This window comes from Falco punctatus, assembly GCF_963210335.1.
Source record: "Falco punctatus genome assembly, contig: scaffold_76, whole genome shotgun sequence".
Lineage (NCBI taxonomy): Eukaryota > Metazoa > Chordata > Aves > Falconiformes > Falconidae > Falco > Falco punctatus.
The window spans coordinates 488,183-504,438 of record NW_027660277.1 but is presented as its reverse complement, the minus strand read 5'-3'; the positions used below and the strand labels follow the sequence as shown (position 1 = coordinate 504,438).

The following is a 16,256-nucleotide window of genomic DNA, read 5'->3' as shown; positions in this document are numbered from 1 at the left end:
ACCCGTTAATTTCACTCAAGTGATGCGATGCCCGAATGCATTAGTTTGCTTTGCAAGTGCTCTGGGATCCTCTGCTGGATGGCAGTGTAGGCAACGGAGCAGCCAGTTCGCTTATCCCTGCCGGTGCAAAAGGGAAGATAAACAAGTGATGCTGGTAACCTGCAGCTGAAGCCCGGCTGCTTCTCCGCTTCCCAGTGAAGCACTGCAGTGGGTGCTCCTTCATCTCCATCCGTCTCCCCCGAGCACCTCTATGGGCGGCAAAGCCATCTGAGGGTGTTGGTGGGGTTGTGCATTAGTCGTGGCAGTAGCTTTGAGCCAGGAGGCTCTCCGGAGGGCTGCTAGCTTTCAAACCCCTCTTCTTAGCTTGTGAGTGTGGCGTAAAAGTGCCTGCCGTGCCAGTGCAGGAGTGATAACCTGATCTGCTTGGGACCCCGTGGCCTGGGGTCAGCCCCTCGCTGAGCTGCTGCTGCTGTTCCTCCCCCAGTGCGTTGCTGCTCCTGCGCTTACATGACAGTCTCTGCAAATATGTTGTTTATTAAATGATCTGCTTGGTTTGTCTCTCCCCATGGCTGCAGGCGCTGTCGCAGGCTGCAGAAGCAGGAGGAGAATGAGAGGAATTCTTTTCTCAAGCAGCGCGCGGTGGACCCCACACTCCAAGAGCGCCTTGCCCTTCTCTCCCGTGCCTTCCAGAACCAGAGGGCAAAGGTGCAGGAAGACTCTATGCTTTTCTCTGATGATATTTTTGCCATTGAGCCCGTGGTAAGTGATAGCTGAGAACCTCCCTTCCTCCTCCTCCTCTTCCTCCTCTTCCTTCTCCCTGAATGAGGTCGCTTGGCAGATCCCCGCATCAGTGTCTTGATGTGCCTAGAGGGAGACGTGAGGTTTCTAGTGAGGCTGGGAGAGATTGTTGCAAAAAGCATTTCTAAACTGCGAGCTCCGGGCAGGCGTTGAGAGCCTGCCTAAAGCTGAGTTCTGCTGCAAGGGCTGTAAATTAAGGGCACTTCCTAAGTGTCCTGACAGTGTTCCGAGGTATCGATGATTATATATAAGGGCACTCCTTACACGTAGTGTGTGGGGATTAACCATGAGTATTAGTTCACATACTGAAGAATGAAAAGGTCCTCTATGGAAAGGAGGGCAAGTTCAGCCCAAGTTTAATTGCGGCAAGACCAATCCCTTCATATAATCTGGACTTAGACCGTGCCTGAATCTCCCTCCCAGTGTCGTCTGTGAGCCTGCACGCAAGGCTGGCGGGTTTAAACGGACTTTTTTGAGTTCTATTGCACGCTTAGAGAAAAGTTTTTGCTTTTGTATTTATGCAAACAAAACCTCATGTCCTTCAATTAACTAGAGCCCTGATTCTGAATATTTGCATGGTCTGAGATGATGAATGCCTGCTGTCTGAGCAGTGTAAAATCCCTTCTCATCTTGGAGCAAACCCTAGAATAATCTTAGCCTCTTTCTTGTAAAATAGGGGAAACTATTGTTTTGTTATTTATTTTTAAGGAAGGGGATCATGTTCTCTTCTTGGTTGCTCCTATAGCCCGTACAAGGCTGAGAGCCCCCCATGTCAGCACAGCTGCAGTTTCACACCGCCGCAGCTGAGAGCAGTGTGATGTGACCAAGAGCCTGTGTCGGAGCAGCAGGGCTGTAGCAGGGAGTGGGAGCTGATCAGCTGAACATGAAGAGCATCCTGCAGTGTGTCAGCCGGTTTTGGAGCGTGTCCCAGGGCTCCTGCTCCAGTACAGCCGACTATACCTCCATAACGAGCTTAACCTGCTCTTGGGCTCCTGAAGTGCATTAGGGTGAGGTCCAGCAGCCTGGCTGCCCACTGAGTCCTGGTGCTCCGTGTAGCGCTGTACGGAGCCAGAGTGTAGCCTGGCCTCAAGTCTTGAGTGGAAACCTTTCCTAAATGGCTGTGTTGATGTTATAGTTTGCTCTAGGACTGAGCGTAAGTGGGCTACTGCAGGAGCCTCTCCCTTCTGTCCTGTCCAGCATTATCAATCTTCTGATTCCCATTAATTCCATGATCTGTGGAACAATGAGTTTCACATTCAGAGTTTCGCTGGTGTCTGTCTTCCCCCCCGGCATATGGGTGTCTTCACATCAAATGTTAGTATTTTTTCCTCTTTATCAAGTGTAAAATCTAAGAATGCACTGCCGCCGACTTCCACAACCTTCTCCCCGGTGACAGCCCCGTAACTTTTAGCTTGGGCAGGCCCCTTCTGGCAGCGCCGTGTAAATCTGCTGGAGGGGCCCCGCCAGAGCCTGGACTTTGCTGCCTCGGACCTTCTGGCCAAAAGCGGCTGCTGCTCTTCCCACCTATCACCCTGGGAGCACCCTATAGAAAGAATCAAACCCTTGGAAGAAGCGGCTGGAGGTTCCCAGAGGTTAGGAGGCCGCTGGAGGGACGATAGCCTTGGAAAGGCTCTCTGGGCAGGGTGGCTTTGCAGGGTTTGTGCAGCAGCTTTGCTGTGTAAGCGGGCCGGTAGCTGCCAGGTGTTGCTCTCTGTGGAAGCTGCAGCGGGTTATTTCAGCCTGTATGGGGTTAACTTGTGGATGAAAATAATAACAAAAAAGGAGGCAGTGATTTTGGAATTAGCATGTGACCATGAACATTCTGGGCAGCCATCCAAGCCTGTGGGAGACAAGCTGTTGTGTAAGTCTGGCTTTCTGAGCGTGTCTCCGATTTGATTTATCGGAGATGTCGGCTGTATTTCTGTCACAGATGTGCTGGCCTTGGAGTTCATCGAATCCCAAAGTCAGCTAAACTCACTCAGCTGGAAAAGCGTGCTGTTGTTAGCAGATACATATTCACCAGGCCAACGGTTCTTTTTAATTTTCTTCCTTTCCTGCTTAGCTTCGTTTTCGCTTATGAATTGTGTTACACTTGCTTCCATTAACGGGAGATGTATTGCCTCTGTCAGTCTCTGAGTAATAACCAAACTGCCCCGAAGCGTCCACAAGGGCAATATATCTGATGGCGGCACATAAAATAGACCAGTGAGTACCACTGACTTGTGATCCAGCAGAAACGAGCAGCAAAAGAGTACTTTGTTAGATAGTTGACCTGAAAGACTGATACTGCTGCCTTAGGCTGCCAGAAGCTTGTTTTCTGGCCCCAGTGGAAGGAGAGATTTGGTTTGAAGGCTCAGGATGTGCTCTCCTTCCCCGCTTGGTGCCCCTCTAAGATGAAGACCTCAAGCATCGTCACTACTCTCAGCATTTCATTAACGTCCTTCCTCAGCACAGCAGCAGCGATGGTTTGTGTGGCGGGTGGTGCTGGTAAGCCTGGCAAGGCACAGTTTGTCACGCAGGAGCCGAGCGAGGGCTGTCAGCAGCTCTCTGGGCAGAGGACCCCAGCAGCTGGAGGATCTAAGGGCACCACTGGGCAGCTCAGCCCACACAGTGCCCTTTAAGGAGGAGCGCAGAACGCCGGTGAGCCGGGGTGTGTGTTCAGCTACAGCTGTCAGGCTGGAAGCAAATGCAAGCAGCTGCCTAATGCACACCCCACCCCCCGCCCCCCCAGGGACTGCCTGCCCAGGGTGAGACCACTGAATTCAGTCTGTTAAACATACAGCGAGCAGCTGGGTGAGGAGCGCTGGTGAGTTATTAGACTCTAATTAGCCAAGCCAGGGAAATCCGTCATCTGAGTGTTTCTTCTCAGTGGCTCGGCTTAGGCAAGCTCCAGGTGTCGTAGCAGAGCTTATGTTGTTTGGAGCAGCACCCCAAAGGCTTTTATTCCTATAAATTCAAGATTACTCTCTGGACGCTTTTGAGTCCGTGCAGCATCCCAGCAGGACCCGAGGGATCTGCTGTCTCGTACGCTGACTGTGGGTTGCAGGCTGGTGTCCCCAGTTTGCTTCCTCAAGCGAGTGTGTTATCGTATAGTAATGCTTCATCTTCCTCCAGTTGCTCGCTGGGTAGAAACACAAAGTCCATTTGATCTGGCAAAGTGTTTTCTCTAGGTTTTGAGAAAAATCCAGGTGACTTTATTGTTTCTTCTGTGTTCTTACGCTTGGTTTGTTGGAGTTGGAAACAGTTCTTTCTACCTGTTCTTCCCTCTGAGCAGGCTGTGCATTAGGGAATCATTGTAGGTGCGGGCCAGTAACTCAGCATGTCATAGCTCTTTAATTTTTGTGGGGGCTGGCCTCTGAGCTCTATGTGCTAAGTTGATGGGAAGTATTATAGTTGTTTAATATTTATGCTGCGGCAGTGCTGGAGGCTCCAGTCAGTTCAAGATTCTTCTGGACAAAGTACGGAGAATACCCAGCAGCAAGCAGAATCAAGCTTTGTGCATAGAAAAATAACTGTTCTTTTTGTGGTCTTCCTTATTTTTTTCGTTGCTTTAAAATATTATTACGGTTGTCAGAGACGCATATATTTATGCCAACAAATGGATGAGGAAGCATTTGTAGTGCTGGGGACTGAGGGGAATGTCAGTGGTGCCTTTGTTGAAACCGGTCGCAAGAAGCAAGAGCCTTTAGAAGCCAGGGATGTCTCTGAAAACACATGACGAGGCTCCCTGGGACTGAGCACCAGTACCAGGACTCTGAGAGAGGGGGAGAGAATGAAGACCCTGAGGAAGCAGCGGTTGCGCACACACTGGTACCATGGGCCGGACTTAAATCCCGGAGCAAGAGCCTGGCAAGGAAAAGAGCTTGCTGGTTGCAGTAGGTGTGGAGCTGTAAGCAAATGCCATCTCTTCTTGTTTGAGCCTGTGTTCAGGGAAACAGGGATGTACGCACCTTGCAGAGAGAACCGGGCTGCATGTGACTCTCAGCTCCCTTCTCAGGTCATCCATCAGCTGGAGGAGCCTGCAAGCTGGCTCAGTGCTGGCGGCACAGGGCAGGAGGAACCTGGTCTTCACTGCTCCCCAGGCAGGAGGGCTTGTTCTACTTGGTGCCGAGTGCCCTGACTCACCAGAATCCATTAAAGAGTTACATGCACGTACAGGTTGAGGGTATAAGAGGCAGCACGTTTGTAACGAAGAGTGGAAAAATCCCTTTGACTTGCTGACTCTCTTCTGATCTGGGTAAAACATTCCCATGGCCATAGGGAGACAGGGATGCAAGGGAAGGGTTGGAGGAAAAAGGTGCCTTGTGCTTAGATCAGCTGGTACTTCTGAAGAAATGCTTGATTTGCTGAAGCCAGCCAGTTGGGTTCCTTTATTAGAACCCTAATTAAGGGAAAAAAAAAGCCTTTACCAGGTGCTAGTAAAGGTAAGGGACTGACATTTTTTGCAGCTGCTTCCAAAGTCTTACAAACCTGGATAAGTGCTGTTTGCTTCTTGCTCTTCATTGATGCTCTAAATAAAGGCTTACAGGGCTGTGGTTGCAAACAAGAAATGTAGTGTTTGAGGATAAATGGTTTGTTGTCTGCTTCTGTTTTAGGAGGGAGATGTCTGGCCAAATTCTTCAATTGAAGTTAAGGTGATCTTCAAACCCCAAGAAGCCCGAGTCTATCAACAAACAGTCTACTGCGACATCTCAGGTACGGCTCCTTTCTCCTCCTCCTGCCACCCACCGCAAAGGCAGGGCACAAATACTCTTCCAGCCCACTTGGTCCCCGTGGACTTGCTAGGAAGGGCAGCGCCAGCACCTTCCTGCTGTCCCTGTGGCTTCCAGCTGGTCTGTGCAGAGCCAGGGCTTGGGATGCCTGGCTCTGACCACTGATGGCTCTAGAGCAGCCAAAGCAGCGAGGGGATAAGCTTTCCTACCAGGCATTTGCTCTGCTGCAAGGTGTTTGTAAAGGCCAGAGAGCTGCGCCGCAGAAGAGCTTTGGTGGAGGAGCACTAAGCCCCTGTAGACCTGCAAGATGAGCCTTGGATCCATGGATGCACTGCCAGGCTCCTGAGGCGGTAGGAGCTGAGTGAAACGTGCTCCCTGCCCCTGGGTCACCTCCCGCTCTCCAGGCGCTGCCAGACCGTAGGTGGCTGAGCCCCGCTGAGCGCAGGGTGTCTGTGAAAGTACCAGGCGTGTGCCGCTCTCCCTGCGTGGGACCGGTCACCTCGTGGCTCGAAGTCCGTGCTGCATCTGCGTAGTGTTGTACAGGGCTCGCTGCCCTCAGCAGGGTGAGCTCCCTGCCCAGGAAGCACGGGGCGAGCAGTCTGCTAGACAAGCTTTATGCTCCTCCTGGCTGACAGAAGTGCTGTCACGTCTTTTGCTGGCAGCGGTTATCACTGACCCACCCAGTTACGCTGCCTTTGCCCTTACAGAGGTGATGGCTTTGCTGTGCTGGCATGGGGCAGGGAATGCTTGCAGCAAGCTCCATGGTTCAGGTTACCTTGTCCTTCCTCTCCGTCCGTGTGGTGCTGCTTGAGGTGGTTTTCAAGAGCGGGAGGTCCCTGTCAGGTTTCCATCCAGGGAAATGATTTTCCCCATCTCAGAGGAAGGAGGTGCGAGGCCCGTGGTCCCCAGCAGCCAGGCTCCCATTCTGGAGGGTGCTGAGATCACTAACCCAGCTGCTTTGATCCCTTCCTTACTGCTCCAAGCTGGCGGATGCAAAGGCCAGGAAACAGCTTTTTATTGATACGGTAACTGGGCAGGGTTCCGCAGGCTGCTGGGGTGCGGCTGTCAGCCGGCTGCTGGGCCGTGCTTGGGCTCTTCCTTCTCAGCTCCTGTGCGGTCGTCTCTGATGGCAGCGATACAGACAGCAGGTTTTTATCTTTGGTTCTGTTTTGTGAGCTTTGTGCCTTCACTGAATGGCTTTCAAAGGTTGTCTAAGTGCATGGGAAGGAATTCCGAAATCGTCTTTTATGCGCAGCATATCTTCTTCAGGGTGCAAAGTGATTGCTAAGTTATAAAGCAGCCCAAGGACTCGGTTAGAAATGAGAAGCCAGCCCCAAAGTATATCTCCTGAGGGAAGAGAGGGGTCCTGTATCTTCTCGCGGAGCATCTAGTGCTGGTGCCACCCATCCCGGAGTCAGGGACTGGCTCCGAGGCTGCCTGGAAAATCCAGGCGAACAGAAGGAATTCCGTACTGACATGGCGATCTCTCCCCAGGCCGTGAGACCAGGCTGCCCCTGCGCATCAAAGGGAGCGGCATAGGGCCCCAGCTGCGCTTCAGCTTTGACCAGCTGGACATCGGGAAGGTTTCTGTTGGATCAGCCCAGAGCTATGAGGTGAGCAGTGGGGTTTTCCGGGGTTGGGGTGGATCCTGATGGCTCCTGGGGCAGCGGTGAGCTTTGTGGGCCTGTGGGATTTCTGGCAACGCCGGCAGTTGTGAGCACGGAATATTTGACGTGAGTGAAATGTGGGAGGTTTTGTGGAATCTGGATAGTTTTGATGGGGTCTGAAGGGTGTGTCTGTTGTTCCCAAAGCCCCAGTCGCTGCTTTTTGGCAACCTCCCTTTGAGACCAGCTGGGAGGCTTCGTGCGGAAAAACCAGCCCTTGACACATGAAAGCAACACCGGGTCAAAAAGGTCGGGATCCAGAGGCTTTTGTTTCAGCCCTAGAGTCACTGCACCTTTGTACCCTGGCGGTTAAAAAGCAGCTGGAACAAACGTGTTGTGTTCCAACTCGAGTCCGTTGCAAACACCTTTCAGTGAAGTGCATCCTGCTGGTCCCTGGCGCCGGAGGGAAGCCGGGCAGCCTCCCCGCGCAGAGCTGCCCGCGCAGGCACCGGGAGCGCTGTCCCTGCTGAGCAGCCTCCTGCCACCCTTCAGACCTGGTGCCCCTCTGGCTCTATGAACAGAGCAGAGCAATTCTGGAAATGAAGCAGAGGAGCTTTCCCTCCCCCCACCCATGGTGGCAAGTTTTCTGTCAAAAAAAAAAAAAAAAAACCCACAAAAAAAACCCCACCCAAACCCCCCAAAAAAAACCCCAAAAAACAAACCCCCCAAACCCCAAAAATCTAACCCCCCCAAAAAAATACAGCAACTGAAAGAGGTAGAAAATGAGGCAATACGTCGTGCCAGACACTTTCAAAAGCTTGACTGTGGCAGGGAAGGACATGTTAAGGGGTTTTCTTTCCAAAATATTGTGCGCTCTATGCATTTTTAATGCTGATACTTTATGGAGGAGTCTATTTATATAAATTATTTTTTTTTCATTACTTGAGAAAATGTGAATAAGTAGATGATACTGTAGGTGCTGTATGGAGCAGCCAGACTGGAGGTAAACCTCAGCATAGGATCCCTAAGTGCAATTTGTAACTAAGGTGTAAAACACATGAGCAGTTTTCCAGTTACCAGTGCAGAGTTGGAATAGGTGAATGTTTTCAACAGCAGCTGCAAAACTGGAAAATAAGGGCTGTATGTCTGCTTCTGTCTCAGTTTTTCTGACAGGTTTTGTGGGGACAGAAATTAGGGAAAAAACCTCCAGATCAGGTAGTTGGGAGCGCAGAAATGGCAGGATGTCACCTGCAGCCATCGGAAACTGTAGAGCTTTGCTTTTGGGTAGGTCTGGTGACCAGCAGCGTGCTGGTACTCACAGGCAGGTGTGGGCGCTCCTTGCTGAACGTGAAGAGAGCTGAATCTCACCAAGCGCCGCAGGATTGCGTCGCTTGTTGGAACAGTAAATAATGGTAAATTAGCAGATGATGGCTGCGAATATTTGTGAAAGAGAAATTCTTTAGACTAGGTGGAGCTGCCATGCACCTCACTCTCGCCCTTTCTTGACGTGTCTGGTTGAGCAAAGACAGAGAGACTCTCAGATGAAAGAAAAGAATAAAATGAGCCTCACTGACGTACCCTAGCAGAGCCGGGGAGTGCTGCTGAAGCTGGTTATAGGGCTGTCCCGAGGTATTTTCCACATCAGATGAGCTTGTTGGCGGCAATGGGAGCTGAATGTGTTTTGCCCTTGGCGGGACTGGGCTCGTCTGGAGCAGAAGCAGTGAGGTGGCGATGCGCTAGTAATGCTGCGACCACCCTTTGCTGCTCTTTGGGGCAGGTCTGCATCGCCTTGGTGATGCTGAGCACGTCCTCTGCACTGCAAGGCCCAGTGGACTGCTCTGTGTCAGTGGAATAAGCCCAGGGTGACTCCGTTTCTGTGAAGTTATCGCTGTTCTGCATGCAAAAGCCCAAAGGAAGAACCTGTCCCGTTGCGTGTTCTTTAGCTTCAGCCAAGCAGCAACACACAGTATCTTCTGCCTTTTATAGATGTCTAATTAGAGAAGAAATCAGCCTTCTGTAAGGAAGGAAGATTCCTCATGTATTTCCATTTTGATTTCTTGCTGCTGCAGGCGATCCTGTTTAACAAAGGAGTCATCGATGCCCCCTTCAGCTTGGTTCCTCCAGCAACGGCTCTGGGCTCCTGCTTCTCCTTCCACCCCCAGGAGGGCATCATTTCACCAGATGGCCTCCAAATCCTCCGGATCTCCTTCAGTTCCACCATCCTGGGGCCATTCACAGAAGAATTCCGGTTCAGTGTGGGTGGATCCCCTGAGCCTGTGACCTTGACTGTCAGGTGAGGAGGGTTCTAGGAGCCTGGTGGGCACATCTGTAGCCATCTCTGGGTAATCATCTCCCACCTACCTCATTTGATGATGGAGCAGAGAAAAAAGTGTTGTCTAATGTCTTAGTCGAGCACGAGGGTGACGGGTTGGTTTGAAACCCACTGTGGTGCTGAGACCAGCTTTTATCTGTCCCGGTGGTAACAAAAGGTGAATGCTTTGCAGTTCTTTTTAACCAAGCCAGTTCCTCCTCTGCCTTTGTCCTTACAGGGGCTGTGTCATTGGACCGACTCTCCATTTCAATGTACCTTCCCTCCACTTCGGCGATGTCTCCTTTGGTGAGTGTGCCCTGGGCTTGGACCGCAGGTCGGGAGGTCTGTGCCTTACTGAAATGAAGCACTTGAAGAGCGTCTGTCGCTTGTGTTCCTCCACAGCAGCCTTCAGGGTGTTAAAAGCAGGGCTGGTGCTTGCTCAGGTGGTGTTTTGCTGTTGTGAGAGCAAACAGGGCCAAAGGAATAGCAAGCCAGTATTTTTCTGGTGCCCTCAGAGCCTGCTCAGCCCCAGCCCGCCAATCCTTGGCGGCAGAATGATGGTGAAAGCCCTTGTCCCAGAAGGGCCCAGGGGTTGGGGCTGAAGGAGAAGGGCGTTTGAGCCACATGCTAGCCTGTGGCTGCTCGGGGCGAATGCTTACCCCACTTGACCTTTAGTGTGAGAAGTTGATTTGTGCCGTGAGGGCTCCTCGTTATCACCTGCCCGGTAATAAGCCCAGGCAGTAGCTCTGCGTTGGGCACTGATGTCCCCAGAGATGTGGGCTCCTTCTCCTTCCCCAGCTGAAGCGCTGACGGAGAGGGTGGCTGAGCCCCAGTGTCTCCATTGAAATGCAGATTCTGATTCTCCATCTCGAGTCTCACAAAAGGCTTTTTACTGAGACGATCTAAAGCTTAAATGTGAAATCAATTGTGGATTGATTGAAGGGCCGTTATCATTCTGCGCCGTGGATGCCTCTGTGTTTTCATGATGTTTGTGGGCTTTTTAAGTAAGCTCATTACCTTCCCCGAGCCACTTCCCCCTCTCCCTGCGTCACCACTCTGCCACTGCTGTGTTTCCTTTTGAATAAATAAACCCACAAGAAACGCACCGGCAGGAATACGGTTGTGTAATAGGAGATTCATCCTACTTAATCTGATTTCGTTAACAAGGCCTTTTCAGCTGAAGGCAGCTATTGTATTTTTGCTTCTTGTAACTGTGCTGCTGGCTGTTGTCTGCCTCTGGCGACTTCGGTCCCATTTGGGGCTGTGCAGTCTGTGCGTGTCCTTTCTGTGCCCCCCCTGCCCCCCGGCCAGAGTAATTGCTGGCGGTGGGCAATGCTCACTGCTGATGGGCACGGGAGAAACCTCTGCTGTGCCTGCAGGTGGTTTTCCTCCCTGTCTGTATGCAAATAGCGCTTGGTAAGCAGGGCATGGGAGGTGTCTCCTTCTGGCAGAGCTGGTGTCCGCTCCAGAGCAAGCTGCGGGCTGGTGTCCTGCCTCTGCAGCACATCCCCTGCCACCCAGTGTGGTTGTATCACCGGTTTTCCATTAGGGAAAGCAAGTGTCAGAGCTAAAGTGATGTCAGGCGTTGCGGGCAGTAATCAAAGGCAGCGAGGATGTGATGTCCCCGTTTGTTAGGTAAGGCGAGACACGTTCCTGCTTGTTTCTAAGGAAGCGTCAGGTTTGCCTGCAGTGGGGTGGGCTGAGTTGTCCTGTGCTCAGTCGTGCTGTGCTCAGTCTGGCTGCCCCGAAACAGGAGCTGCCTTAAGGATCCTGCCTAGGGAAGCTGCATCAGAGTGCTGTGCATCATGTTGTAGTGCCCAATTTCGTCCTTCCTTGTTATTGAAGAGAAGCTACAGTAAGGAAAATCTGCTACTTTCATATATTGAAAACCGGGGGAATGTTCATGGAGTTAATGGGGAATTTTACAGGCTGAATTTTCAGGATAAATGGTCTGTCTGGATGCACGCTCGTCAGTGAGAAAGAGTTGGGGCTGGTTTGGGGGCAGGTGAGAGGGTTCCTCACAGTTAAAGAGAGACTTGTGCTCTTCAGCACCAGCACCGCTGCCCATTGCCCAAGGAAGCAAGCTCGGCCGTCGAGAGAAAAGGCAACTTCAGCCACAACTCGCTCCTCCCTGAGCTTCTCAGTTACCTGCCGTGCACATTGACAAGAGCTCAACTCCAAGCAGGGTTTTATCCTAACAGGAGAGTTGCAGCAGGAATCACAGCGTAACTGGGGACTTAACTGATATTTGTCTCACCTTCCCAGGCTTTCCTCACACCCTGTCGTGTCGCCTCACTAACACCTCCTTGGTGCCTGTGACTTTCAACCTTCGCATTCCTGGCGATGGCTCGGGACAGCGCAGCGTCACCAGTTTTGCTCAGATTTCAGACAACGCTTGCCTGTCCTGGAGGAAGGGAGCCCAACATCACGTCAAGCCAATGGAATTTACCATAATGCCTTGCAAAGGCATCATCCGCTCCCAAGGAGCCCTGGATATCCAGGTATGGGATGAGCCCGGCCATACGTGCTTCAACAGGTGGAGCTGCAGCGTCAGTGACGCGCGCGAGGGCTGCAGCGCTGCTGGCTTTGGGCATAACCAAGTAAGAGATGGGCTTTTGTTAGCTGAGGGACTCTGGGATGGAGCAGCGTTTTGTTTCCAGAGTCGTAAGCCAAGGATCACGTATCGTGTGGTCAAGCACAGAAGCCGTGCATGTGTTTCTGAGCTGCTTAGAGCGATTTGTTTGATTTGAAGGGGGCCGAGGAAGGGTGAGGACGGAAGGTGGCTGTTGAAAAGAGAGATGCCTTTGCATAAAGCAGTTTGCTTTTCTTCCCGGTCTTATTTTTCCTCTCCTGTTGAGCAGGATGAGTTGCATTCACTGCAGCGGGGGCTGAGAAAGCTCCAGCAGCCATGAACAAACTGCACAGCTTTTGCTGGGCCACGTTTTGCCCTCAGGTTCCCACTGTAAAGCTGAACTCATTCTGGGAAAGTCAACAGATCTCCCCTGGGTTCCCGCTATTGTAGTTGCGATGAAAAATTGGTCCCTTAATACAGTGGTGAGTAGACCATGAGTTGTGCTTTGATTTAGCTTACACGTGCCCTGGTGTGCAAGGTGTATTTCACAGGTGGGGTTTGTCAGCAGAGTTTTGTTCCTGGGAAAGGCAGTGGTCCACACGTGGAGCAGCAGCAGAACCAAGGCAAAACGCTCCCTTTCCTTAGCGTGGAAGGAGAAGTGCAGGACACCACGCGTGCGTGGCTGATGGCTTCTGGGAGTGCTGAAGTATTTGACGCTGCTCTTCTCCTCTACCAGGTCACCCTGTGTTCCAACACGGTGAGGCAATACGAGCTGGCGCTGGTGCTGGACGTGGATGGTGTTGGCCAGGAGGTGTTGGCGCTGCCTCTCACAGCCAGGTACCGGCGCTTTCCTTGCAGCTGGCCACCTTTCCCCGCGTAGCCAGGCCCAGCACGCTGCCTGGCGTGTGGTGTGCTGGCTGCCGCCCCAAAGGAGAAATGGTGCTTCATGAGCTGGTTCTGCCCAGCTCGCTGTGAGCACAGCCGTGCTTTGCCAGCGGCCGTGTTGAGAAGCACCTGTGCTCAGTGCTCAGGGCCGTGCCTTTCTTGTTCTGTTTTGAAGGCAACAGTGCTTATATTCCTTGTTGGCCTGTCGTCTGGGACTTGAGGAGTAACGAATCTGCAAAGGGCTGCCCCTGCTTCTCCCTGCAAGCGGTGGGCTTGTGCTGGGTTGGCCCAAAATGCAGCATTTGTTTGGAAGGCAGCGAGCAGCCTGCTGAAAGCTGGGGTCTGGCTCAGTTAGTGAAGGCGTGTGCAAATGGGAAAGGGGCTTATGGCAGGACTGGTGGGGGGAAACTAAAGGGGAAACTCGTCCTTGGTGTGGCAGGTGAGCTCAGGTTTCTCTGGTTCTCTTGAGCATGAACATTCCCAGACTTAACCCAAAAGCTGCTCTTGCTGCAGCCACGCTCAATGGCGTTGCGCCGCAGCGGGTGCCAGTTTAATGACAAGAGGGACGCAGTTCGCTGGTGCTGTTCCCTCTCCCAGGCGGTCAGCCAGGCGGTGCCTGGGCTGCAATTTTGTAAAACGAGTGGGAATGGGAAGAGTCAGTGTGTGGGCTGGTGGGTGGAGGACCCAGGCAGCTGCAGGAGCTGGGAGAGGCTGGTCACCCAGTGCGAGAGGCAGGCGGTGCTGGTGCCCTCCATCGCGGGGGCAAGCGGCTGAGGTTTCAGGCAGGGCGAGAGCGGTACGGGAGAGGAGGGAGTTGCTTTTACTGAGATGCTGGAGTCTTGTTTTCCTTGAGCTTTGGGGAGCGCTGATCCTCAGCGGGAAGGCTCCCGCAGAGCTCGTGCCTTGCTGGGACTGTGGGAGGGTCCTTGCCGGCCTCCCGGGGCAAAGGAGGGGCAAAGCTTGATGAGAGAGCACTGGGGCAGGGCACTGGGCAGCCTCTGCCACGGGAGTCTGGGGCTGCCCCTCCTTTACAAGAGGCTGTTGAGTAAGAAGAAGTTAGAGGTGAGTGATTGCTGTAGAGGTAGGAAATGTCTATCTGGCAGAGACAAATGCCTTGTGTCTATTTCATGCTGTTTGGGGAGTGAACAACTTCTACAGTCTCTCAGTGTCTCTAATTCCCTTTGGTCATCTCTTCACCCAGGTGTGTGGTTCCTCCGCTGCACGTGCTCAGCCCTGTTCTGAGGTTCGGACGGTGCTTTCTGAAATTCCCTTACGAGCGGACACTGACCCTTGTGAACAACAGCGATCTTCCAGGCTGCTATGCAGTCCTTCCTCAGGTTTGGCATTGCGTTTGCCTCCTGCCCTCCAACGTCGTTATCGAGGGGTTTATTAGGAAAAAAAGGGGGTTTGGAGAAGACCTTGCTGTTTAGTGTTCAAACCTCAAGTTTTGCAGAGAACGGGAGGCTACCTGAATATGAACTTCAGGAGCGGTTTGAACTCTTTAGGAAGCAGTTTTGGTTCTAGTCTTTGGGGTGCTTTCATGCAGGAGAACTTTGAAGGTTGTGAAAAGCGGCTGCAAGGAGGCCACCAGCACCGGAGTGGGTGTTTGTGGGTGCAGCAGCTTTTGGACCCTGTGAGGATGCTACTTAGCCCCATATAAATCTTGCACCTTGTGTTGCGCTTTTCTGCTTTCTCCTAGGGATTTTTAAAAATGTGGGTGAATTGCTGCTGTGGTAGATGTTAAGGAGCTTGAAGTTTCCTCAGACTCTGAGGTTCTGTCACATTCTGACAATTGTTGTCTTTGATTCTGTCCCTTACAGGAGCACAAGGAGGATGCTGCTGTGTGGTACTCCAGCCCTGTGCCGTGTGGGATTATCCAGCCTCACAGCTCGGTGGAGATCCCGTTCATGCTGGAAGCCCAGGCGATAGGAAGGCAGGACACTATTGCTAGTGTCTCAGTGTTTGGGAATGAAAGTTTCCCGCTGGTGAGTGCTAGGCGAGATGCGTGCCTTTGTGTGACTCATCTTGGTGGGGCATAAAGTGTACAGGGGTTCTGCCAGGGAAAGGGAGAAGGTCATAATATGTGGCTGGTGTGGACAAGGAAAGAAGGGGTTTGTGGCATAAGTAACAGCTAATACCTAGAGAAGGGTGGTGTCCTCTTAGGTGTCTGAGATGTGTTTAATTATGGGCGTGTGAGGCGGGATAACAAGCCCAGCCTGAAACCCAGAACAATTCCTGGGTCTCTCGCTCTCCTGCATTATTAGATGAGCAGCAACTGCTGCTTCATTAGAAGTTTTGTTCAGGAGCACACGGGGACATTGCTGCATGCCGCTAAAGCAAGGGCGGTGTAGGAGGCCGTGCTGAAATGATGAATTCTGTAAAGCTGGATTTAAGCTTTCATGAAAGTCAGGTCCATCCCGCCTGAGAAATAACCATCGTATCTCTTTGCCAAAAGCCCCAGCCAAAGATGCATGAGACTCCACGCTGCTTGCATCTGGAGCACAGACTGTTTTTGTTGGTTTTTTTTCCCTACCAAACTTGGAAAGGGGTGAGGTGAAGCATTCCTGGACTAAAGCCTCCTACAAGACATTGGCATTCAGGCATGTACAGCAGCAACAAAGTGTAGGCAAGAGAATGTTGTATGTGGTGTCCTGGCTTCCACTGGCTGAAACAGAGAACAAATTTAGTTAATAATTTAATTTAAAAACCTTTTGAATTTAAAAGGAGATTAACTTTTGAAGCAGCTGTTTTAAAATGTCTTGTCCTCTCTCTGAGCATGGAAGGGGATATCAGAGGGTTCCTGAGAACCTGAAGCTTTCTGTAATGGAAAGGAAGGCTGGCATTTTGAAAGCAAATGCAGGGATATAAACTTTTTATAAAATGAATTGAAACGATGATGCCAAATCCCCTGGATGCTACTGATCATCTCACCCCAGGCTGCTGGGGATGTGCATGTAAACCAGTCAACAGCAAGGCCAGGCAATGCAGGCTTTGCAGGGAAGTCTCACGTTTGACAAAACAGTTGCTCGCGGATAGAAGGCATGCTTCCCTGGAAGAGGAGGGTTTCTCCCCACTGGAATAGCCAGTTGTTTAACTGTCACCTGGTTTTTGAGCTGCAGGTCCCTTGAAAAGCTTTTACCCTTGGGCTAACAATTTATAAATTGAAAGTTGACCTTACCGTAATCTTTTCTATTTGGACATGAACGTGTCGATGTTTTGCCCAAAGGGCGAGCATTTCAGCTGGAGAATCATAGCTGTCCCTAAAGAAAGGACTAGATGTGCTGCATTTTCTATAGGTCTGTCTTCTGGTTGCAGTGCAGTTCCAGCAGTTCCCTGGTAGCTGACGCACCCAAAGCTTTCTGGGCTGGCAGAAG

General features: G+C 51.8%; 1 long non-coding RNA gene and 1 pseudogene across 2 annotated transcripts in view; both read left to right on the top strand.

Annotated features, from left to right (window-relative positions):
* The first annotated feature begins 448 nt into the window (after window positions 1-448).
* Window positions 449-7,835, top strand: LOC308057293. The gene is made up of 2 exons (XR_013925202.1): window positions 449-5,493; window positions 7,005-7,835. It is a non-coding gene; the product is annotated as an uncharacterized lncRNA (long non-coding RNA).
* A 1,039-nt stretch (window positions 7,836-8,874) lies between these two features.
* LOC308057289 (hydrocephalus-inducing protein homolog) overlaps window positions 8,875-16,256 on the top strand; it is a 66,311-nt pseudogene continuing 58,929 nt past the window's right edge. The window contains exons 1-6 of the transcript in view: window positions 8,875-9,407; window positions 9,664-9,731; window positions 11,691-11,926; window positions 12,734-12,834; window positions 14,084-14,219; window positions 14,703-14,867. The product of the transcript in view is annotated as a hydrocephalus-inducing protein homolog (transcript). The remainder of the gene's footprint in view (window positions 9,408-9,663; window positions 9,732-11,690; window positions 11,927-12,733; window positions 12,835-14,083; window positions 14,220-14,702; window positions 14,868-16,256) is intronic.